Source organism: Macrotis lagotis, chromosome X (genome assembly GCF_037893015.1).
Source record: "Macrotis lagotis isolate mMagLag1 chromosome X, bilby.v1.9.chrom.fasta, whole genome shotgun sequence".
NCBI lineage: Eukaryota > Metazoa > Chordata > Mammalia > Peramelemorphia > Peramelidae > Macrotis > Macrotis lagotis.
Window position 1 is genome coordinate 695,431,830 of NC_133666.1, and position 23,392 is coordinate 695,455,221.

The following is a 23,392-nucleotide window of genomic DNA, read 5'->3' on the forward strand; positions in this document are numbered from 1 at the left end:
CTTAATCCCATTGTTTGGCAAAAAATTTAAAAAAAAGATGATGAAGTAGAAGATGATGATAATGATAATGAAGCAGATCATGAAGAAGCAGAAGCAACAGCAGAAAAAAGAAGGAAGAAGCAAGGAGGAGGAGGAGGAAGATGACAACAATGACAATGATGATGACAACACCCTAGAGAGCAGGATAATGAGCAGTCAGGCAGTCACTCAACAGTCAGGTAGTAAGCCCTTGGAAGGAGCTAAGTATCTCTGCCTCCACCTACACAGAATTACTTTGAGTCTTCCTGGAACCAGGCTCCAACAGGCACCTATAATTTTCCATCTTAGTCCAGTCTCCACATTTTATATGAGGGGAAAGAGAGAACAAAGCTGTGTGACCCTGGGCAGGCCTCTTGCTCTCTGTGTGCCTCAGTGTCCTCACCCCTAGATATGGGGGCCTCGGACCCTCATTCACTTGGCCTCGCTCAGGCTTGGCTTTCTCATCTGTTAAACAAGTGTTAGATGAGATGACCTTTGAGGCATCTCCTAGCTTGAAGCCTCCCTGAGCTTTAGTTTCCACATAAACTGAGGGTTGGATGACCTCTGGTGTCCCATCTAGCTCTTGACCCTCTTCATAAATTAATGAATTAATTATTCTTTGTAAATTAATTTTTCTTCATAAATTCATGAATTAATTGGAGCCTCAGTCACCCAATAAGGAAGAGATTCCAGGGATTGTAGTTCCAGTTTTACACATGAAGAAACTGAGTCTCCAGAAGACAAAGTGATTTGGCCAAGGTTGCACATCTAAATGGCTAGGCAGGATTTGAGCCCGGGTCTTCCTGATTCCAGGCCAGGCCTAGAATTAGGCCACCCTAATCTGGTGCCTAGTTCAATAAATGCTGGCTGAATTGGACTGGTGAGAGTCCCTCGGGATGACTTAATAATAACAATCAGAGGCATCACATAATGGAAGGGGCTACCCCAGGAGGTAGTCAGCTTGCCATCCTTGGCCAGCTTCAAGCAGGACAAACAACATTAATGGTCGAGTGTGGTTGGGTAGGATTCCTCTGTGTTCCCCAACAACTGGCATAGTCTGGGATTCTGTAATCAGTGCCCCCTTCTGCATCTTCCATCTCTTCACTAGGCATTACCCAGGTGTCTAGAGTCCAGGTGCACCTTTTTTTTTTTATTTTAGGTTTTTGCAAGGCAATGGGGTTAAGTAGCTTGCCCAAAGCCACACAGCTAGGTAATTATTAAGTATCTGAGGCTGGATTTGAACCCAGATACTCCTGACTCCAGGGCTGGTGCTTTATCCACTGCGCCACCTAGCCGAACCCCCCCCCAGGTGCACCTTTCAACAGAACCACATCCTCTTTGCAGGACTGTGCCTCTCAGACCCCAACTCTGCCACTGTGGGCTACTGAGCCTCACATACCCAAGAGAAGGGCCAGGACTTCAGGAGGGAGCCCTAGACAGAGGAGGGATAAAACCCTGTGAGCAGAGGCTGCTGGGAGGGTGGTAGGGAGGGAGGGATGGAGGAGGGGGCCTCCTCCTTGGAGCCCAGGGGGCCCCAGCCAGATGAGCCCAACCAAGCGGATGCTGGATGTTGGGGTAACGGGTTCAGCTGGCCCGAGCTCTGCTTGTTAGGCATTTGTTGTTCTAGAATTTTCTAAGAACAGAGCAAAGGGCAGCAAACTGCCCAGGCCTGGCTTTGCTGGGCGGCCCCTTCCCGGCTGAATGGGCCCTTTGTTCCTGGGAAAGCCACAAGCAGGATTCCCAGAAAAGGAGCTGAGCCCCTCTGACTCAGGAAGGGAAAAGGACCAAGAATGTTCTTTTCTCCTCCTTTTATTTTTCACAAACAGTAGGAGAGAATGCACGGCCCCCAGAGCAGCTCCAATGTGACAATGCCAGGCTGTCTCCACCCCAGCCCCACATTCCTGTGTCTCCTCGGGGGAGAATGAGCCCGCATTCTGGACCCGGGCCGGCAGCCCACTCAGAGATGGTGCAATCCGCATCTGGGCCAAAATGTTCCTGATAGGATGGGAGGGGAGAAACATCATGCCAGGGCCAGGAAAAGGCTGGAGAGTGATGCCCTGGATGGACCATGAGGTCCAGGGAAGGGAAAGGACTCACTCAAGGTCACACAGGATTATTGAAACATAATTCTAAAACGGGCAAGGACCTTACAGATGAGGAAACTGAGGCCCAGAGAGTTTAAGCAGTCTGCCCAATGGAACACAAGAAGCAAGTGGCAAAGCCAGACTTCAAATGAAAGTCCTCTGAGTCCAAACCCTGGGTTCCTTCCTTCCCTTCCCTTCCCAATGCCACCAATGATGTTCCCCATCACCCTCCTCAGGGACAGCCTCCCTTGACACCTGACTCTTCCTACAGGTAAGTCCTAATACTCACTACCCAGCCAGAGGCAAGAAATAGTTACACCCCTTAGAACAGCCTCCAAATTTTCCCCCTAACATGACCAAAGAGGGCAGTTAGGTGACACAGTAGCTAGAGCAGCAGGTCTGGAGTCAGGAAGATCCAAGTTCAAACACAGCCTCAGGCACTCTGTGACTGGGGTAAGTCAACTAACCCTATTTGCCTCAGTTTCCTAATCTTTAAATTGAGCTGGAGAGTCAGGGAGGTCTGAATTCAAATTCAGCCTCAGACATTTATTAGCTATGTGAACCTAAACCTAGTGAAGTCCCTTCACCCTGTGTGCCTCAGTTTCTTCATATGTAAAAAGAGCTGGAGAAAAATTGGCAAACCATTCCAACATCTTTATTAGGAAAATTCCAAATGGGGTCAGGAACATAACTGAAATGACTGAGGGAGGAGGAGGAGGAGGAGGAGGAGGAGGAGGAGGAAGAGGAAGGAAGGAGAAAGAAGGAGAAAGAAGAAGAGAAAGGAGGAGGAGGAAGTGTCGCAGGGAGAGGTCAGAATGTGCTGGCAGGAATGGCAGCGGCACTGGCTCTAGAGCCTTCCCAGGGACCCAAAGGGAAGTGGTGACTATCTCTGTCTCTGCTTCTCTATGTCCAAGCTGCAGGGAAGGGGGAACCCTGTGTAGGTCCACCCCAAAGCACAATAGGTGATTCATTGGATGGCCTGGGCAAGAAGGCTCTTTCAATGACTAGGTGACCTTGGATCAATCTCCAACTACCCTGAATCTCAATTTCCTCCTCTGTAAAAAAGGCTTAAACTAGAGAATTCTCTGAGGCCTCTTCCAGCTGTAAATACTCTAATCCTGTGACCCCAGGGTGTGGATAAAACACCAGAGAAAACTATAGCAACTCTTTCAAACCCCATCCTGCCTCACCCAGGAGCATCTTCAAGGCCAAGGGGCTCAGGGGAGAGAAAATGAGCCCTGATGAGCAATGGTTGACCCACAGGGACCCAGGGGCAGTAGTCAAGGGAGGAGAAATAAGGAGAGGTCTGGCCTCCTGCTGTGGCACAATAAAACACCCTATGGGCTGGGAGCAGATGCTGGAAGAGGCATAGGCTTGGCCTGAGAAGAGGGTGATAGCCAAGTCCAAGGCTGTGCCAGCGCCCTGGGTCAGTGCATAGAGGCAGAGAGGGCAAAGAAGGGGCTGGAAAGCAAGGGCATTCTGGACTGGAGAGTCTTAGAACAGGAGATCTAGAAAGGATCTTAGAATAGGGGAGGTCAGAGTTGGAGGGATCTTTAAAAAGGGGATGCAAGATCTAGGAAGGGTCTTAGAATAGACATATTGGAGCTGAGAGGGTCTTAGAACAGGGTTGGAAAAGAACCTTAGAATATGGAATATTAAAGCTGAAAAGGACTTTAGAACAGGGAATGTCTAAAACAATGTGTCCTAGGAAGACCTCACATCCAGTATGGGCTAGACCCACTGAGAACATCGGAACATCACCAAAAGATATCTGTCATCCTTCAGATGGAGAAACATGGGTTGCTTCTCCATGTCCTGGTCATACCTAGTTCTTATATAAATCTCATATCACATATCTCAGTGTGATCCCTAAGTAAGCCCACTCACCACTGAAGGTGCCTACATCTTTGTGAGAGACTGTTCTTAGCATGATCTTTATTAAATGCTCTGAATTTACTGAATCCTCTGTAACACTAGAGGCCACACCAGTGGGGGCTCATGAGTTTTTGAGTACATAAGATCTCACAGAGGATGTGAGATAGGGATTTATAATCTGTGAAAAGGTAGGTCCAGGGCAGCTAGGTTGCACAATGGATAGAGCACCAGTCATGGAGTCAGGAGGATGTGTGTTCAAATCAAGTCACTTAACCTACAGCCTCAAAAGAAATGAAACTATTTATCAATAAAATAATTAATTTTTTTAAAAAAGAGGCAGGTCCTGAAGCAGCTAGGTGGTGCAGTGGACACATCAACCCTGGAATCAGGAGAACCTGAGTTCAAATCCAGACTCAGACAATTAATAATCTAGCTGTGTGTGACCTTGGGCAAGTCACTTAACCCCATTGCCTTGCAAAAAAAAGAGGCAGGTCCCACAAATAGAAAAATAAATAATAGTACACAGCAGACCTAGCTAAGCCTTGACTTGTGTGACCTCCATTTCATCCTCCAAACAGCTGCCAAAGGGATATTCCCAAAAAACAGGCCAGATCCTGTCACTCACTCAGTGAACTCCAGTGATTCCCCATTGCCACTAAGATCAAAGGCAGATTGCTCTGCTTGGCATTCAAGGCCCTTTTTTATCTGGCTCTTTCCAGACAATATTAACAGTTGATACGTGAGGCAAATCAGTCAGCTAGTCATGTCTCACACACAACAGACCCTCTCCAAGCATCCACAGCACAAGGTCATTTAGTGGAACAATGAGAATGGATAAACACTCAGAATCAAAGTAAAGAAAAGCTTCCTAAAAGGAAAAGGTATCCACAAGTGGGATGGATTGCCTCCAGAGATAGTGAGCTCCCTCCCCTGATCCCTGGAAGGCTCCAAGCAGAGGCTACATGTCCATGTAGGGGCAGAAAAGTGACAGTGGACAGAGTAGGACAGGAGTTTAAATCCAGCCTCAGACACTTACCAGCTGTGTGATCCTGGACAAATCATTTCATCTTGACTGACTTATACTCAGGACCATCTCCAGTCATCCTGATTCTATCTGGCCATTATACCCAATTGACTCTGGAGGAGAAAGTGAGGCTGGGGACTTAGCACAGCAACCCCCTCATTCAAATCCAATTCATGGGCTTGTCAAGAGTGAATCTCCCTGATGTCATGTTCTTCTTCAAGAATGAAGGACAAAAGGGCAGCTAGGTGGCACAAGTGAATAGAGCACTGGCCCTGGAGTCAGGAGGACCCGAGTTCAAATTTGGCCTCAGACACTTAATAATTACGTAGGTGTGTGACCCTGGACAAGTCAATTACTCCACTGCCTTGCAAAAAAAAAATCTAAAAAAAAAGAATGAAAGACAAACATCCCGCATCCACTTGGTGTGGTTATTAGAGAGCAGATGCTGGAAGGGTTAGAGTCTGGGTCAGGTCTGAATTGGATTTGGTGCCAACTTAGAGATTCTTGAACCAAAAGAACAAAGGTCTAGCTAAGTCCTTTTTTGACTGACTTCTTTGAATACTAACCAGGTTTTAGATTCTTTCCAAACTACTTCTTGTGTCTCACTACTGACCTACCCTCTAGTCCTCGGGCACATTCCCTGCCTCAGGATCCCATTTTCCTTGTATATTCTGCTGACCAGCTCCCTACACAACTCCTCCCCAATTAAGACTCTACTCCCATAGCCATCCATGCTCAACTTGGCCAATATGTTACCAAGTATTTAAGTACCTGCTGTGCTGAACATGCCAAGTGTTAATGATGCAAAGAAAGGCAAAAATGGTCCCTGCCCTTAAGAAGCTCACATTTTAATGGAGCTTGAAGTTACATGCAAACAACTGTGTACATAGACAACTTCTACAGAACATACAGAAGATCATCTCATACAGAAAACTTTGAGAGTGGGGCTGAATCAGAAAGGACCTTCTGCAGAAGGTGGGCTTTATGCTAAATCCTAAGGGAAGCTGGGAGGGGGACGTGAGGAGGAAGAATAACCGGACTTGGGGGATGGTCCCAGAATGCCCAGAGCTGAGAGATGGAGGGTCTTGTTCCCTTGCTATTATTATTATTATTATTATTATTATTATTATTATTATTATCATTATTATTATTTCTGTATTGCCTTGCAATCCTCCCATTCCAGCCTGAGAAACTTATAAGGGGGCACTGGATCAGAGAGGACATGTTGAGGACCTGCACTTTAGGAAAACCATCTTGGCAGCTGAGCAGGGGACTGCCTGAAGAAGGGCGAGCACTTAGATGTTACAATACTAATGGCTAGCCTACTTCAATGGGCAGCTAGGTGGCATGATGGTAGATAGAACATCAGGTCTGATGTCTGACCTCAGATACTTACCGAGTGACCCTAAGTAAGTCACTTCATCCTGTCCTTTATTTAAACCATTCCATATTTTCCACATAAATAGCATGAGAAAACTTTACTAAAATCCCTATAAATCATATCTACATTATTTTCCTGAATCAAAAAAAACCTTAAATTAACACTTTCAAAAAACTTTTGTTTATTTGTGAGGCAATTGAGCCTAAGTGATCCAAAGTCATATAGCTAGTAAGCATCCAAGGCCAGATTTGAACTCAGTTCTTCCTGATTCTAGGTCCAACATTTTATCCACTGCGCTGCTTAACCAAGGTAAGGTTTGCACCTGGGTCTTCCTGATTACAAGGAGAGTATTTTTTCCACACTGTTCTGCTGGCTTTCTTTCAATGCATCAAAGTATTATTACAGCTATTATTATAATCATAATTCTTATGAAGTCTAAAATGGCATTTTTCCCAAAGACCTTTCCAAGGTGATCTGATAATATCTGCCATTCCAGGAAACCTCTATCCCCAGGCCTTGGAAACCAGACTCTGCCTGGCCGAGGTGCTGACCAATCTGTTTGCTTTTGCTATCAGCCCATCAGCCCTGGAAGACATGGAGCCCAAGTGAACTACACGCATTCTTGCAATTAAAAAAAGAGATCCATAGAAGTAAACATGGGGCCATGCCCTGAGACAGGCCTTGTCCTAGGAGGCATTTCCAAATTGAATGCAGAAGCAGTTTCCCCTTGAAGCTCAAACTACAAAACTTATAATTTCTCAGGCCGGAATGGAAGGATTGCAAGGGCATACAGAAATAATAATAATAATAATAATAATAATAACTACATCAATGTTTTAATATTGTACAAACATTTAAGTGTTTTATAAAACACTTTAATGTTTGTAAAACGCTTTACATATATTTTCATTTGAACTTTACAACAACTTTGGGAGGTAGGTTATTATTATCACCATTTTACAGATGAAGAAATTGAGGCAAAGAGAAATTCAATGACTTGGCCAAGGTCACAAAGTTAGTCAGTGATAGAATCAGAGGTCCAAGCAGAAAGGGATTTCACTGCCCATAGAGTTCAACACCTTCTTTTTACTGAGCAGAGATAAGACCCAAGCAGGTGACTAGTCCAAGGTTACTGAATAAGTTATTACTTGTTTCACAGGATTGGGGAAAGAAAGTTCTCTTTAAATCATTAAAGGTTAGTCTACAGAACAATATTTTCACAAATTGTGTCAGAGGAACACAGTGAATAGAGCACTGACCCTGGAATCAGGAGGACCTGAGCTTAGATCTGGTCTCAGACACTTACTAGCTATGTGACCCTAGGCAAGTCACTTAACCCCAATTACTTCACATACAACAAAAAAATTTTCAAAAGGGCTAAATTCTATGTTTTGGTTCAGGGGGAAAATGTAGATATAGTTTATGAGGATTTTAGCAAAGTTTTTTTTTGTTTTTTTTAGGTTTTTGCAAGGCAATGAGGTTAAGTGGCTTGTCCAAGGCCGCACAGCTAGGTCATTATTAAGTATCTGAGGCTGAATTTGAACTCAGGTACTCCTGACTCCAGGGCCAGTGCTCTATCCACTGCGCCACCACCTAGCGGCCCCAGGCAAAGCTTTTGATAAAGTTTTTTAAGTTATTCATATGGAAAAGATGAGAAGGTTTAAATTAAAGGGCAAAGCAGCAAGGTGGCACAGTGAATAGAGCCTTGGGCCTGGAGTCAGAAAGACTTGCATTCAAATACGACCTCAGCACTTACATGTTATGAGACCCTGAGCAAGTCACTTTATCATTTTTGTCTCAGTTTCCTCATCTGTAAAATAAGCTGGAGAAAGAAATGGCAAACCATTTCAGAATCTCTGCCAAAAGGAGTCATGAAGAGTTGAACATGACTGAAACAACTCAAGCACAACAATAATTCAAAGGTTCAGAATTGGTTGAATGGCTAGATCTGAAGACTTGTCATTAATGATTTGACTTCAATTTGGAAGTCTTCAGTGGAGCACCCCAGGGACTGCACTGTTAAACATTTTTTTATTGGTGATTTGGACTCTGATTCAGTCTTTGTGCTAAGTTCTTGACAATTATTATCTCATTTATTTCTTAAAACAACCCTGGGAGATAGGTGGTATTATTGTCCCCATTTTACAGTCAATCAAACTGAGGCAAAAAAAGGGTTGAGTGACTTGCTTACAGTCACCCAGCTAGTGTGTCTGAGGTCACATTTGAACTCAGGCTTGCCTGACTCTGATGCTCCCTAGCTGCAGTAATTATGATATGTGAAAGGCACTGAAGGTGATAAGCCCAACCCTGCCATTACCAAGGCGTCCAACCTAGAGAGACCCTTGAGGACCATCTAGTTCACCATCTTTATTTTGCCCAAAGATGAGACTCTACAAGGCAAAGAGATTTGAGCAAAGTCATGGGGGTAGCAAGTGGTAGGGCAAAGATAGGAACCCAAGCCTTCTGCCTCTAAACCCAGGGTTCTCCCTATACGACCTTCCCTCCATAAGATAATGTATATACAGGTCTCTCATAAAAGGCTGTTAAATTGCAATATCCCAATAGGATCATTTGCTATTTTCTCTTTGCCCAGTATAGAATAATTTAACAAAAAGCCTCTACTAAGTGAAAGGATTCTGCTAAGCTCTGGAGATACAAAAAAAGGAGCAAAGGTGAGGTCTTACCCTCAAGGAGCTTCCAATCTAATGGGGAAACTACCCTATCAGGATACAACAATGGGAAGCACCTAGTACTTGGAAACAAAACATCTAATTTTAAGGTCCAATTGAGCCAATTTCTTGCTGTGTGTCCTGAAGTAAGTGTATTAATCTGTCTTGGTATCAGTTTTCTCATTTATAAAATAAGAGAAAGATGAGATTGACTCCAAGGTGCTATTTAGTTCTGAAATAGAAATAAGCATAATGCCTGCCACATAGACAAAGGGTAGGTGTTTACTGACTAGCAATGAATCAGGGTCTTTCGATATATAGTTCTTATTCTGAACTTGACAAAAACCAAATAAAATGAGTCTTTCCAGATATAAAGTATAACTGAGGCAGGTTCTCAGGAAATGGTGAATCTTCCTAGTGACACCTTGCTTTTCCTTTTCAATGGGTAACTTCATTGTGAAGCTTTAGCTTTCAAAGCTAGTGAGACCTTGGCAAGTCCCATTCATCCTTTGGGTCTCAGGTTCCTTGTCTGCAAAATAAGAGCTACAGCTCCTGAGGCCCCTCCAGTTCAAAATTTGGCTCAGACCAGGCTGTGCCATGTGACAGCTTTTCTGGAGTCATTTTGTCCAGATCTTCCTTAGCCCATCATTCATGGGAAAAGTCTGGTCTCTAACAAGAAGAAAACACTTGCTCCTAGACCTCCATCAGCACCACGGCCAGAGACAGGAGCAGAAGTTAAGGCAGCTCCTTCACTCAACCTTCTGGATAAGGAAAGCAGCTTAAGAGAGGGCTCATGATCCCATGGAGGGTAGACAAGGGCAGCATACAGCTAGAAGGCATAAGGAGATCAAAAGACCATTTTTTCTCCTTGTGAAGGTCAGACTGGTCACCACTTTAGCCAGGTAAAATGTTAAGTCCATAGAGGGCAGAGCAACCCTTCTATCTCCACCCCCTCAACCCAAGCAGTGCTTCAGATACAACAGGGGAGGAATGTGAACCCAGAGAAGTGAATAAAGCTTGGAGTTTTGGAGTCCACGTGGCTGCTGGGAGAGAGACATTCAAATATGAGTAAGCTTCCAGGGACACAAAATGCAATGGTGGCATTGGCTGGAATTTCCAGAAGTCCTTTCTATTAGAGGTGAATCAATCAATGAATCAATCAGCAAGTGTGGATTAAGCCCCTACTTTGTATTTCATTATATTCCTTTTCTTGCTATATTCTGTGTATATAAATGTACTGGTTGTCTCTCCCGTTAAAATATAAATTCCTCAAGGGCAGGGACCTGGTACACAATAGGTGTTGTATAAATGTTAACTAGCAGCAGCAGCTGTAGTAGCAATAGTAAATGTAGATGGTGATGATGGTAGTAGTAGTAGTAGTAGGTGGTGGTATGAGAAGGAGAAGGAGGAAAATGAGTGGGGGTGAAGGTGATGGTGACAGTGGTGATAAAGGTAGTAGTGGGTGGTGGTAGTGGTAGAAGTAGTAGTGGTAGTAATAGTAATGGGTGGTGATGGTGGTAATAGTAAGTGTAGTAGGTATAGTAATAGATGTAGGTGGTGGTAGTGGTGATAGTAGTAATAGTAGTAGGTTCTCAGACTGGCCAATATGACCAGAGAGGACAATGATCAATGTTGGAAGGGATGTGGGAAGTCTGGGACACTGATACATTGTTGGTGGAGCTGTGAACTCATCTTCTGGAGAGCAATTTGGAATTATGGCCGAAGGGCAACAAAAATGTGCCTACCCTTTGAACCAGTAATACCACTACTGGGTCTATACCTGAAGAGATGATAAAAAAAAAAAAGGGTAAAAACATCACTTGTACAAAAATATTCATAGCAGCCCTGTTTGTGGTGGCAAAGAATTGGAAATTAAGTTAATGTCCTTCAATTGGGGAATGGCTTAGCAAACTGTGGTGTATATATGTCATGGAACACTATTTTTATGGGAATTCAGGGAAGCCCAAAAGGATTTGCATGAACTGATGCTGAGGGAAAGGAGCAGAACCAGAAAAACATTGTATCAACCTTAATGGCCTTGCAACATTGTTGCATCAGTGCAACAATCAGGCACAATTTGGGGCTGTGTGCAATGGAGAATGCCAACTGTATTCAGAGAAAGAATTGTGGAGATGGAACAAAGACCATTACCTTCAATTTTAAAAAAACTGTTATCTTATTATGTAATTTTGCTATCTCTTATACTTTATTTTTCTTTCCTAAAGATATGATCTCTCTCTCATCACATTCAACTTAGATCAGTGTATACCATGGAAACAAGCAAAGACTAAACAGACTGCCTTCTGTGGTGGGGTGGGGGGAGGGAACTGAGATTAGAGGGAAAATTGTAAAAAATTTAAAATAAATAACTTTTAAAAAATAGTAGTAATAGGTTGTGGTGATAGTGATGGTAGTAGGAAGAGGAGGAAAGGAAGAAAAGGAAAAGCAAGAAAGGAGGAAAAGGAGGAGGAAGGGGTGGGGTGCTGGTGGTGGTAGCAGTAGTAGTAGTAGTAGTAGTAGTAGTAGTAGTAGTAGTAGTAGTAGTAGTAGTAGTAGTAGTAGTGGTGGTAGGTGGTGGTGGTGGTAGTGTCAAATAAATTACTACAGTTTGACTTCTATGGACAAGGCACTAGTACTAAGGCTGCAAAAACTGAGACAGGCCTTGTCCTCAGGGAGCTTACATTCTGACAGAAGAAACAAGAGAATACCTACATGAAGCTTCCTGCAACCACAGAAGGCCCCATGACACTGCTGTTTTCCCTCCTCTTGGCCACAGAATCAGAGAATCACAGATGGAGGATAGGATGGCTCTCCTTGATCAGATGATATGGTCCATCCTCTTCATGGAGCAGCCAAGGGCTCTGAAACCCAGACGGCATTGGGGATTGTACCCAAGGTCACCCAGGTAGAGTGGAGCAGAGCTGAGACTGGGGCAGGCTGACCCATCTGGGTGCTGTGCTCCCACTCCCTCCCTGGTGCCTGGGCTCAGTCTGTGATGAGAAGGCCTTCCTGGGGAAGCATCTTGGAGACCACAACCCTGGAGCCTCAGCCATCCTGGGCCATTGTCTGGGAGCTGCAGACCACTGACCAGCTGGAGCCATATAGATGCTGCAGCCCAGCTCTCTGGGTCCTGCCCCTCACCGCCAGCTCCAACCCCGCCCAAACTTATTTATCTCTTTTCACTAAAGAGACAAAGCCAAAAAAAATCCCCCTCCACTTCTCAAGGCCCATGGCCTCTGCCCTTCAGAATCCTTTAAAAGCCATGTCTCATTCAGCTTCCTGTGAGGCTCAGCGGGGCGTCCAAAAGCCCATCTCCTGCTGGGAGGGAGTGGGGGTGGGCCTCTTTCCTCATCCTTCCCAATCCACTCCAGCTCCTTCAGAGCGGGCAGAGAGCACCCCACTTGGAGCTAAACACTCTTCAGTTTCACAGGGGGGAGGAAAGGGGGGACCTCTGGAATGAGGGTCAAGCAGAGCTGGCCTATGGAAAGGGTGGAAGAGAATGGGGGTTTTGAACCTGTCAGCTTAATTTATCATAAAGCCATTAGCACAGGGGAGAGAAGAGGCCTGTTAAGTAGACAGAGCTCTAAATGTAGGCTTTGTCTGCCACTTCTAGGCTGAAGGGGGCGGGGGACCATCTAAAAGCCTCCTCTGAGACTATCACAGGAGAGCCTGGGGGTGGGGGGTCTGCCCTTGCACCCTAACTCATCAGGCCTCCTGTCTGTGAATCTCTTCTCATCCTAAGATCATGGATCAGGTCATATCCTTATCATACTGATGAGGAACCAAAAAATGAGACCCACAGTGGGGAAAATCTCAACTCCAAGTGATCACAGATCTTCCAAGTAGCAAAGCCAGGCAGACATTAACATCACTATTTCATTGAAGAGGAAACAGAGTTATGTCCATTAATGGGAGAAAAGCCAGGCAAGGATCAGGATTTCCATTTTAGAGACAGCCCAGATTCTGGAGCAATCCTACCTCAGATTCACCTCAACAAGTAAGGTCCCTAGAATGGGGATGCTATACCCCCCAGGGAAGCTCTAAGGGTACCCAGAGGGGCTTGGGGGTATCTTTTCTACAACTATTTATAGCATGAGCCCCAGTGGGAAAAGGGGAAGAGACCAAAATAGACCACAAAGTGACTGCTTCTCTAAGGATTTGGCTGAAACACTGTCTTCCTTCACTGCTCCTAGTTCTGGATTGGTCTAAAGACACCTTTCAGTTCTTGACTATGCCTTCTCAGTCAATGCAAATACTCATCCAGTCAACAGCCCTCCAAAGCATCTTACTTGACCTAATGTGTTTGGCCAATAGTTGAATGGAGACTTGTTTCGCCTGCTCAAGTTATCAGAGCATTTTATCACCTACTCTAAGTGGGATGAGGTGATTTGGTTGGTTTATTCCATCAATGTCTCCATCACCTATTTATATATATATTAAAAAAAGCAAAAACAGGCTGTGGCCTCCGAGAGGCACAGAGACAACAGGAGAATAACAAGGTACAGACAAGATACACCATGGGGGAGAGAAGGAAGAGGATTAGAGAAAGAAGGCATTAGGAGAGGTGGGGGGCAGGGGGAACCAGCAAGGGCTTCTCTTCTGGGTTGAACTGGGAAGAAATCCATGCAGCAGGGGGAGGTGGGAAGCAGAGCATTCCAGGTCTGGGGGAATGCCCATATAAAGACAAGAGAGGATGGTACGCTTGAGGAACAGCTCACATAGGGTTTGCAGAGGTGGACTAAGGATGGGCAGTTAAATAAGAAGTAGGTATTAGGTGTTTCCTAAGTACCAGAAACAAAGACTCACAAAAAGTCAACAGTACTGGCCCTCAAGATGCTTATATTCTAAGGGAGTAGAAAAGCAAGAGGGGGAGGGGGAGGTGTGCTGTGCCCCCCAACAAAGAACCCCACAGATGAGTTTCTAGAGACTGCAGAGGGGGGGAGGTACAGTCAGATCTCCTTAAAAGGGCCTGTCCTATCAGCACCCAGAGGAATGGGCAGCTCTTCTGAAGAAGGCAGGATCCCTGAGCTATTTTGGGAAGCTCTTAATTGCAAGTAAAGACAAACTCCTGGCAGATCTCCCGGCCACTTCTGGGCCCCTTGAGGTCTGTTTGCTTTGATGATTTGCCATGAGTTAGCTGCAGTGCTCCAGCCCTTCTGTACCAAGACTAGAGGCAAATGCACAGGGCTACCCAGAGACCCCATGTGGTAAAGTGGAGTCAGAACCACTCTGCCTCTTCTTAAACCAGCTGTGTGACCTTGGGCAACAAGAACTCTCTGGGTCTCAGTTTCTAATTCTTATATAATTACAGCCAGAGGTCATCTAACTTTTTGAACCTCTGCCTGACTCAATGTCTCCATCTGTAAACTAGAGATAATAATATTCCCACTGCTGCTGTGGGGATAAAAACGGAATATCATTTGTAAAGCACTTTGCAAAATTTGAAGTGTTAAATAAATGTATTTCTTGGTGATATTTTATTCTGACAGAAATCCTCTTTCACAACCTCCCCAACAAGAGGTCCCCACTGGAAGACTGTCACTGATGAGGAGCTCACACCTTTCCACTTTGGGACAGCTCTTCTTGGCTCATTCTGAATGGAACACTGACATTAATAGGCATTTCCAAATACAGAGAGCAGAAAGAAGGGGTGGAACTGCATGCCTCAGTTCCTTACCACTTTTCTTTTCTCTTTTCCTTCCCTTCATCTGAACTTCCCTGATTCTACTGATACCACAGTGGTGGGTTAACTTCTCTTTGCCCCACTTTTGTCATCAATAAAACAGGGAGAGGAGAGCACTGACCTCCAAAATCCCTTCCAGTTCCAGGATCTTATCCAACAATCAACAGGCATTGATTAAACTCCTATTATGTGTCAGGAACTTCACCAAGTGCTAGGGAAAAAGAAATGTAAAAACCAGTCCGTCTCTGCCCTCAAGGAGTCTAATGAGGGATACAACATGGAGATAACTATGTACAGATAAGTAATAGACAGAGTAATGGAGAGTAATCTCAGTGGGGAAGACACAAGGAGGCAGAGGAACTAGGAAAGGCTTCCTGCGGAAGGTGGTGTCAAGCCTGGTTTTGAAAGAAACCAGGATTCTAAAAAGTGAAAGTGAGGAAGTACAGGCTGTGGCAATGGCCCAAGTGTGAAGTGATGAGGGCATGGACCAGGGAGGCAGCGGGGTCAGAGAAGAGAAGAGGGACAACGGGAAGGATCTCGGAGACACCACACATGTGAAATCTACTAGAGACGCCACACACGAAATCCATATGAGACACCACACACGTGAAAGCTACATGAGATGCTGCACAGGTGAAACCTACAAACTACTGCACAGGTGAAACTGACTGCACTCGGTGGCACCCTGGCCATGGGAGGTGAGAGAAAGTGACAAATCTAACGTGATCCTGGCCTTGGAGCCTGAGGACTGGGAGGAGGGTGTTGTCCTCTATAGTAACAGGGTTGAAGGAGGGTATATGGGGAGAAGATAATTGAGGATATGATTTGATAAATTCTCTTGATAGACACAGGTGGTCACTGGATGAGAGAAAAAAAATAGCTGGCTTTCAGTTCTAAGGAACTGAGAATGAGAGCCTGGTATAGAGGAAAGAGCACTGGCTCTGAGGTCTGAAGTCCAGGATTCAAACCCTCCCCCTTGTCACAACCTATCTACCTTCACTAAGTCCTTTCCTCCATATGGGTCTCAGTTTCCTCCTCTGTACAAGGAGGTTGGGTGATGGCCATTGAGTCACTTCCAACTCTAGATCCTGGAGGCTGGGGTTTTAGGTCATTAGACTTTCCAAAGTCAAACTCATCTGAACAAAGAACAACTCCTGCCCCTGCTAACAGAACCCAGGGTCTGAGGCTATTCTTCTCTAGGCTAACTTCAGCAGACCCATAAATAAATGCAAGACTTCAGAAAACATCATGGAGGTGAGGGTGAAGGAAGCAGGAGGGTGAAAGACCCTGAATTCACTCCACAAAAAGCCAATTGAAGGAAACAGGGATGTGTACCCTGGCAAAGAGAAGATAAAGGTTAGGGAAAAGACAAGAATTAAAAAACAAAGCAGAGATGAAATCATTTGAAGGGCTGTTACAGGGAAGAGGGATTCTTGTTCTGCTTAGCCCTGGAGGGAAGAACCAGGAGCAAGGGAGGGCAGTGCAAAGAGACAGACTGAGGCTCCCTAACAGAAGAGCTTCTCAAAGTGAGGTGGGCATCCCTTCACAAGAGTTCTTCCAATAGGACCCAGATGACCACTTGTTGAGGACCCAGCACAAGGACAGAAGAGGGGCTTTGTCATAAGTGGGCAATTGCATGACCACACAATGTAGCCCTACCCCATAAATCACTGTGGAATGGAGACACCGCAAGTATCCAGAAGTCCTGGCTTCAACGTCTAGCTCAGACCCTGGCCACTTTTTAACCTCTGCCCACCCCCCCAGATAACTGGGAGAACCACCCTGGCAAGTCCCTGCCTCATAGATTGTCATCTCTACAAAGCAATGAGTTCTCATAGGATCCTGGCCCGAGAGCTAAGAGTCCTCAGAGATCCCAAGACTGAAGGCCCATGGAGGGGTAAGGACTTACTTGGTCAGGGTCACATGGAGAGTAGACCTCAGATCTACTCCTGGGACCAAAGCTCAAGCCAAGGCACATGCTACACGTTCCTTTGAATGAATAAGAAGGGAGGCTGCACACCTACCTGGGCTTGTCAAGGGTGGGCTCCAGGGGCTGGTGTGGTCTCTGACCTCGCAGGAATCCCTGTCAGTTGCCAAATTCCACAGTCAGCGAGTTTGGTTTCTCAGGCCTTTGGGATCAAAGTAGAGCAGGGAAGAGGCTCTGCCAAGCATAAGAAACCTGACTTCCCCTGGCAGCAGAAAAGAGGATTCTGGGAGGAGAGGGGGCCACAGCCTCGCCCAGACCCTGGATCACACATCGGACATTGGCTGTGATGCCTCCCCAGGAAGGGGGCGGAGTATGGGCAGGGGGTAGTCTGCAGCCAACTAGGCGCTGACATTCCAGGCAGTGTTAGAGTAGTGTTGCAAAAGGAGACATGCAACATGACGACAATCAACCTGTCAGTCAATAGGCATCTATGAAGAGCCTACTGTGCACCAGGTGACTCTGCTGGCTGCTGGAGAGTCAGAGACAGAACTTAAACCTTCCCTGCTCTTTAGGAGCTGACATTCTATTGAGGAGAACAGCATGTCCTCATAGATAATCAATGAGCATTCACCAAACCTCTGTGTTAGGTGCTGGGGACACAAGAATCACACAGTCCCTGTCCTCGAGGGCTTCCCCAGATCTGGCATTGACGACCATGGGGTTCAGTCAAATCTTCCAGCTCTGTTGCTTTCTGAATGTCTGACCACTGCCAGCCTCACTTTCCTCATCTGTAAACTAGAGCTGATACTCCTTGTCCCCCTCCCTCCCTTCCCAAAAACCTTGGAAGACAAAAGAATGAGTGATGGCTGAGTCTCTAAGCTACAAGCTTTGGTTAGGGGGTCACCACTGCCAGCACTCCCCTCTTTTCCTCTTCTCTGTCCCCTCCCCCCAATCTCTTGAGTCTATGTGCAGAACACAAGACAAGGAGGGGATGTTAGAGAACACAGAAGATGGGTATGGGGCTTTTGGAAGCCCTGCAGGCAGGCCCTGAGGACACCCTGCACTAGTGATATGTCCTTCCCCCTCTCTGCTTACTGCAATCCTCCCTCTCCCAAAGCCCACTCTAGGCCAGGGGCTGGGCTAGGCACTGGTCATCAAAGGCAGAGGGAAAACATCCCTGCCTTCAAGGAGCTCACATTCAAATGGGAGACAACAAGAGCCTTTATGAAATAGGAACCGACCAGGCCTGTGATGTCATTAGCAGAGAACCACCTTGGTCAATGTAGGCCTGTGATGTCATTAGCAGAGAACCACCTTGGTCAATGTAGGTAACACCTTCTCTGCATCAGAGTCTCTGAGGCAATGAGAGGTGATCAGACTTGCCCAGGTGTAAAACACAAGCCTCAAACCCAGGGCTTCCTAACTCCAAGGCTAGCTCTCTCTCCACTAAGTCATGAGGCCTCTGCAATCAGATAAATAAGAACATACAAGACATTCACAGTGTCACAAATTCACCTTGGAGAGAAAGGTTCTAGCAGAAAGAGGCCAACAGGAGGCGAGAACCAAGGAGAACCTTGGAAGAATAAGAGGAGGCAGAGGTGAGGAGGAAGGGCATGCCAGGGGACTGGAGATGAGGTCTTGGGTGAGGACCAGAAGAAGGACAGTAGAGAGGACATGGAGAGGAATCAGAGTCACTGTGGCCATGGGATCAGGCCCTCCCTGATGCAGGACCACTCCTCCAGGACCGATCAGAGACTGGCTTTGTACCCATGATGCCAGGGTATCTCCAAGGAATCCTGGAGCACACTGGGTGATTTTAGATGACCTTGATGCTGTTTGATACCAAGCATAAAAAAATAACCACTTTAAAGGGTCTGCCCAAATTTTGTTTAGATTGAAGGATTCTACTTGTCAACATTTTGAGGGCCATCATATTATGTTCTTATTTACATAATTTATATAATAATTATACATAATTTATAAGGGTCTACCTAATTTATATATTACAAATAATTTATATAATAATTCTATTTACATGATTTCTATAATGGAGGCAATGTAAAACAGTGGCTAGAAAGCTGCTGTGGAAGCCAACAAGATGCAAGATGAGGGTTCAAGTCTTGGTCTTAGTTAGCCACACTGGCTGGGGGGCCTCACCCCAGGCAACCTGACTGACTACCTCCAGGTGAGGACAAGAGAGTGAAGTTCACTGAAAACCTTAAAATGTGACCCACAGAATCTGAACATTAGGAAGGGCCCTCACTGGACATCTCATCCAACCTGTAGAGCATGAAAGGAATCCTTATTGCCATCTGCCCAACCTATCCCAGCTGGGCCTGGGAAAGCTAGCGGGAATTAGCCATGTCCACCTAGGCTAAGTACCGGGCTGGCCCTTCACTCCTGCCTGCCATGTCCAAGTGCCAGAGACCAACAAGGACAGTGATCACTGGGCTAGGTTCCCCCAGAATCCCACCAGCTCACCTGTCTCACACATTGATGGAGCCAAAGAAACCAGAAGAGCCACCATGTCTGTCCAGAAGCATCCCCTGGACATGACCTCCACCCTTACGACAGCATGAGAGGGCCACTGAGGATTTCCCTCACTGAGCAATGATGCCCATGGGAAGAGCAGGATGGCAGCCTTGTCAGCTGAGGCCCCCAAACCCAAGAAAGATGATTCTCTCCAAGGCCAAGCAGACATCTCAATCCCTCCAAAAGGAACAGGCAGTACCTCTTTATGAGGAGGAGACCCTCTGCTAGTCCAAATCCAGAAAGATGTATCCCAAAAAGGAAATCTGTGTGTGATACACATCAGCACCAGGGGGAGGGGGACTGGAAATTAATCTGGAATTGTGGAATTACAGAATGAATGGTACTTAAAAATGTGCAAAATCAAGGCTGTTATCAGAGATTCTGCTACAGTGGGGAGGGGGGGGGGATATCAGAGACAGTAAGAAAAGGCCCATGAGCACCACAACACTCATGGCAGCAGTCAGGCCACAAGCATTTATTGAGTGCCTACTGTTTGCTGGGCACTGCTAAGAGCTGGGGATCCGAAGAAAGGTAAAAGACAGTCCCAGTCCTCAAGGACTCACAGTCTAAGGGACACAAGGAGTGGTGGACAGAGCGCCTGGTCTAGAGTCAGGGAGAGTCATCTTTGTGAATTCAAATCCAACCTCAGATACCTCCTAGTTGTGTGACCCTGGGCAAGTCACTAGATCCCGTTTGCCCCAATTTCTTCATCTATAAAATGAGCTGTAGGAGGAAACCACCAAAGACTCCAGCACCTCTGACAAGGAAAGCCCAGAGAGGAGACCTCGACTGAAACACCTTAGCAACAAGAAAGATTGGATCAATGAGAGGACCCCTGGGGGGGAGCATCACTTGGGATGGGGAAAGGCTTCCTCTATATGGTAGAATTTACTGAATTTTGAAGGCAGCCAGGGAGACCCCATGGGAGAGGTGAGTAGGAGGAGAGCCTCCCAGACCTGAGGCACAGCCAGGACAAAGTCAATGAAATGTGGTTGGGAAGGAGCAGCAATGAGGCCCGTGTGGCTGAACCACAGAGTGTTTTGTGAGGGGCAGCAAGGTGGCATAGTGGATAGAGCACTGGCCCTGGAGTCAGGAGGACCTGAGTTCAAATGTGACCTCAGACATTTAATAATTACCTAGTTGTGTGGCCTTGGGCAAGTCACTTCACTCCCTTGCCTTGCCAAAAAAAAATTTAAAAATAAAAAAAGAGAGACTGTTATGTGTAATGCAACTAGAGAGGCAAGGAGTGGTCACACCCTGAAGGAAATCATTCTTGAACCCTCCCATGACTGTGCTGTCTTTCTCCATTCATGTGTTTTAGCCTCACAGCATCTGGGCTAGAATCCTGCCCTGGACTGGGTGCTTCCCCAAGGGCTCTGGGCCAGGGGTCGGTCTCAGCTAAGCCTCAGACAGCCCCTGTATCTAACACAATGCATAGTGCTATCAATGTCGGCTGGGATCCTGGCACAGCAGAATTGAATCTGGGAGACAGCAGGAGATGGGGTTCAGTGACCTGGGGTGTTCTCAGGATCTGAGCCTTAGGGCTCAAAAGAGATTTAGAGGTCATGAGCCCAGTGAGGTTAGGCCATCACCCCCCCAAGCCTCAGTTGCCTCTTCTGTAAAATGGGGAGAACAAAGCTGGCATCCACAAGGCATGGAGAAGTGGGAACACCCCAGATCCAACAAAGCTATTTCTTCCCCTACTTGATTTCCTGAATTGAAGAGCTCCTGATTTGGACCACTTCCTCCTCAGAGGCAAACTGCCCCTCCTCAGGAACCTGGACCTTCCAGAGTTTCCAAGGGGGCTCTGCTCACTCCTCCAAGACTGCCCTGAGGCAGGACCTTAACCCAGGACTGACCCTCTCCCCACTATGCCAGGGTATCTCCAGGAAGCACCCGAAGGTGATTTTTTGACATGAGCTGATGAAGCCTAATTGAAAGCTTTGTTTCAGCCGTGGGTCTGGAGTGAGAGGCCCCTCCGGTAGCTCTGCAGTCTTTCATGTCTGGAACACAGATACAAATCATCTCTAATTGGCATCATGGAAGTGGTGTGGAGAGTGGCTCCAGGAAGAAGGACGGGGACCCCAGGCAGCCACCTCCACGTCAAAGCTCCAGCTGCCTCTCCCAGAATACTGCAGAGAAAGTGCTATCTGAACTGGCAGAGGGTGTTTCTTCCCCTGGGAGTTCACCCCCACTAGATTCTTATTTGTGGTTGATTGTAAGGATCACAGATCTAGAATTCAGAGACCCTGTGTCCCACTCCCACACATCTATGAGGAAAGAAAAGCCTAATCCAGGGAGCAAGACCCTGGCCCGGTTCCCATTCCTGCCTCTGAGAACAGAGGACAAAGCAGATCTAGGGACACAGGAGGGCAAGCCCTGTGACCTTCCAGGTGGAGCTGTGTCCCCAGGCAGGACTCCCTTGGTTCAGCCTCACTCCACAGGGTCCCTCAAAGACAGCCACTCTGCAGCTGGCCGTGGAACTGAACAAACTCCTAGAAAGCCCCTATTTAAAAGGGAAATCATTCTCTAATGACCCATGTTACCTCAGTGGGTCCCCTGACATCAGCACACAAGGACATCTGACTTCTTTGTGCCTGGGCCCTGAGACCAGCCAGTGCAACAGGTCAACGAGAGACAAAGGTCTGTTGGTGAGCCGGGCATCTGTGGCCTCAGGACCAGCCGGAGTGGGTGCAGACACCCCTCACCACAAGGCAGACTTCTGGGCAATGAAGCTTCTCATCCACCACTCAGGACTGGGCCAGTTAGCCATTCAAAAAGCATTTCTATGAAGGGCTTTCTCTGGGTCAGGCCCTGTGGTAAGGGCTGGGTATCCAGAGAAAGGTAAAAACCTGGTGTCCTGTTTCCCCTGCCCCCTGCAGGGACCTCTCATAAAGAACGAGGTACCTACAGGCTCTATGCAGAGTCAATGGAAAGGGATCTCAGAGAGGGAGGTGCCATTCTCTGGGGGGGGGGGTCTGGGGGAGCTCCTCAGCCTTTCCTCCCTAAATAGGAGGGTCCTCCCCACAGAGAGCTGCAGGAAGGTCCAACCTTGGAGTCTGGGAAACAGTGAAGGAAGGAAAGAAATGGGAAGGTGCAAGAGAAACCCCGGGTCACACACAGAACGTCACAAAGCAAACTACCTACCAGCAAGCCCCGACACTCTTGGGATATTCCCTGGCATAGCCACAGCACCCAAGGTAAGGCTGGTCTGACCACCATCTTCTCAAGGCCTGGACTCCCTGCTGCACCTGACTTTACCTCCCTTCTTCCCCAAGTCAGATGCCAGGGTTGTCCGCTGGACTCTTCAGGCAGCAGGTACCGGCCACACAGCCCATCTGGGAATCTCATTCGTTCCTTCACAACAACCCTGCAAGATTATTAAACTAATCCTCTCCCCATTTTACAGATGAGGAAACTGAGGCAAAGTGAATGGGAGTGACATGCCCAGGGTCACACAGCCAGGACTCAGCTCAGGTCTTCCTGATGCCATGACCCCTATCCAGCAGTCTGGAGAGAACTTCCAGCATAGGAAGCCCCTCCTTCAATAGCGTACCTATCTTGGATTCATAGAGACAGGCAAGTATCAGAGACATGAAGTGATTTGGCCATGAGATAAGGTTTGTGAAACATTCCCCTACCATGTCCACCTAGCATGCAGTAGGTGAGTACTAAATGTGCAATTCCTTCCTTTCTCTACCCTCCCCCACCTCCCTGCAGCACACAGTGCATACTGTATGGCAGGACCTGGAGTCCAGAAGACTCAAGTTCAAATCCTAGCTAGAATGCTGGCTAGACACAGGTCAGTCTTTGTACTTGTCTGGGCCTCAGTTGGTTTTGCTGGCTTTTCCCCATGTGTGAACCTAGAAGTGAGGATTCCACTGTACCACACAGCACCCCCCCCATTACTCGATCATTCCAACAGCCAGTCAATGAGGGAGTGTGCCAGGGCTGCTGGCACCTTGGAGCCAGCCTTGCCAAGCTCCTGCACCAACACACACGTGATGGATGTCCACCCAAATTATTCCTCAGGGAATGACTGCAGCCCAGCAGAGCTCAAGACTAGGTTTCTGCCCTTTGCATTGTAGGGGGACCAGGCCCTCTGGGGGCAGCCCAGAATCACAGCTGCCCAGGACCTCTAAGCAGAGGGGGGCTACCTCCTGAGTAAGGGATGGTATCTAAATTCTCCCATTCCCAGC

General features: G+C 46.9%; 1 protein-coding gene and 1 long non-coding RNA gene across 6 annotated transcripts in view; one reads left to right on the top strand and one right to left on the bottom strand.

Moving 5' to 3' along the window:
• Positions 1–23,392, bottom strand: part of ARVCF (ARVCF delta catenin family member) — a 337,170-nt gene that overhangs the window by 257,054 nt on the left and 56,724 nt on the right. The window contains exon 1 of one of the 4 annotated variants that reach the window (XM_074206514.1): positions 16,759–17,048. The exons of the other annotated variants lie outside the window; for them this stretch is intronic. The gene's annotated coding sequence lies outside the window, so the exon portion shown is untranslated. Of the gene's footprint in view, positions 1–16,758; positions 17,049–23,392 lie in introns of those variants that run through there. 4 annotated transcript variants of the gene reach the window in all.
• On the top strand, positions 16,419–22,800 carry LOC141502006 (uncharacterized). 2 transcript variants are annotated; one of them, XR_012472364.1, is made up of 3 exons: positions 16,419–16,631; positions 22,224–22,393; positions 22,603–22,800. It is a non-coding gene; the product is annotated as an uncharacterized LOC141502006 (long non-coding RNA). The 2 variants fall into 2 exon arrangements; XR_012472365.1 differs by lacking the exon at positions 16,419–16,631 and adding an exon at positions 17,981–18,259.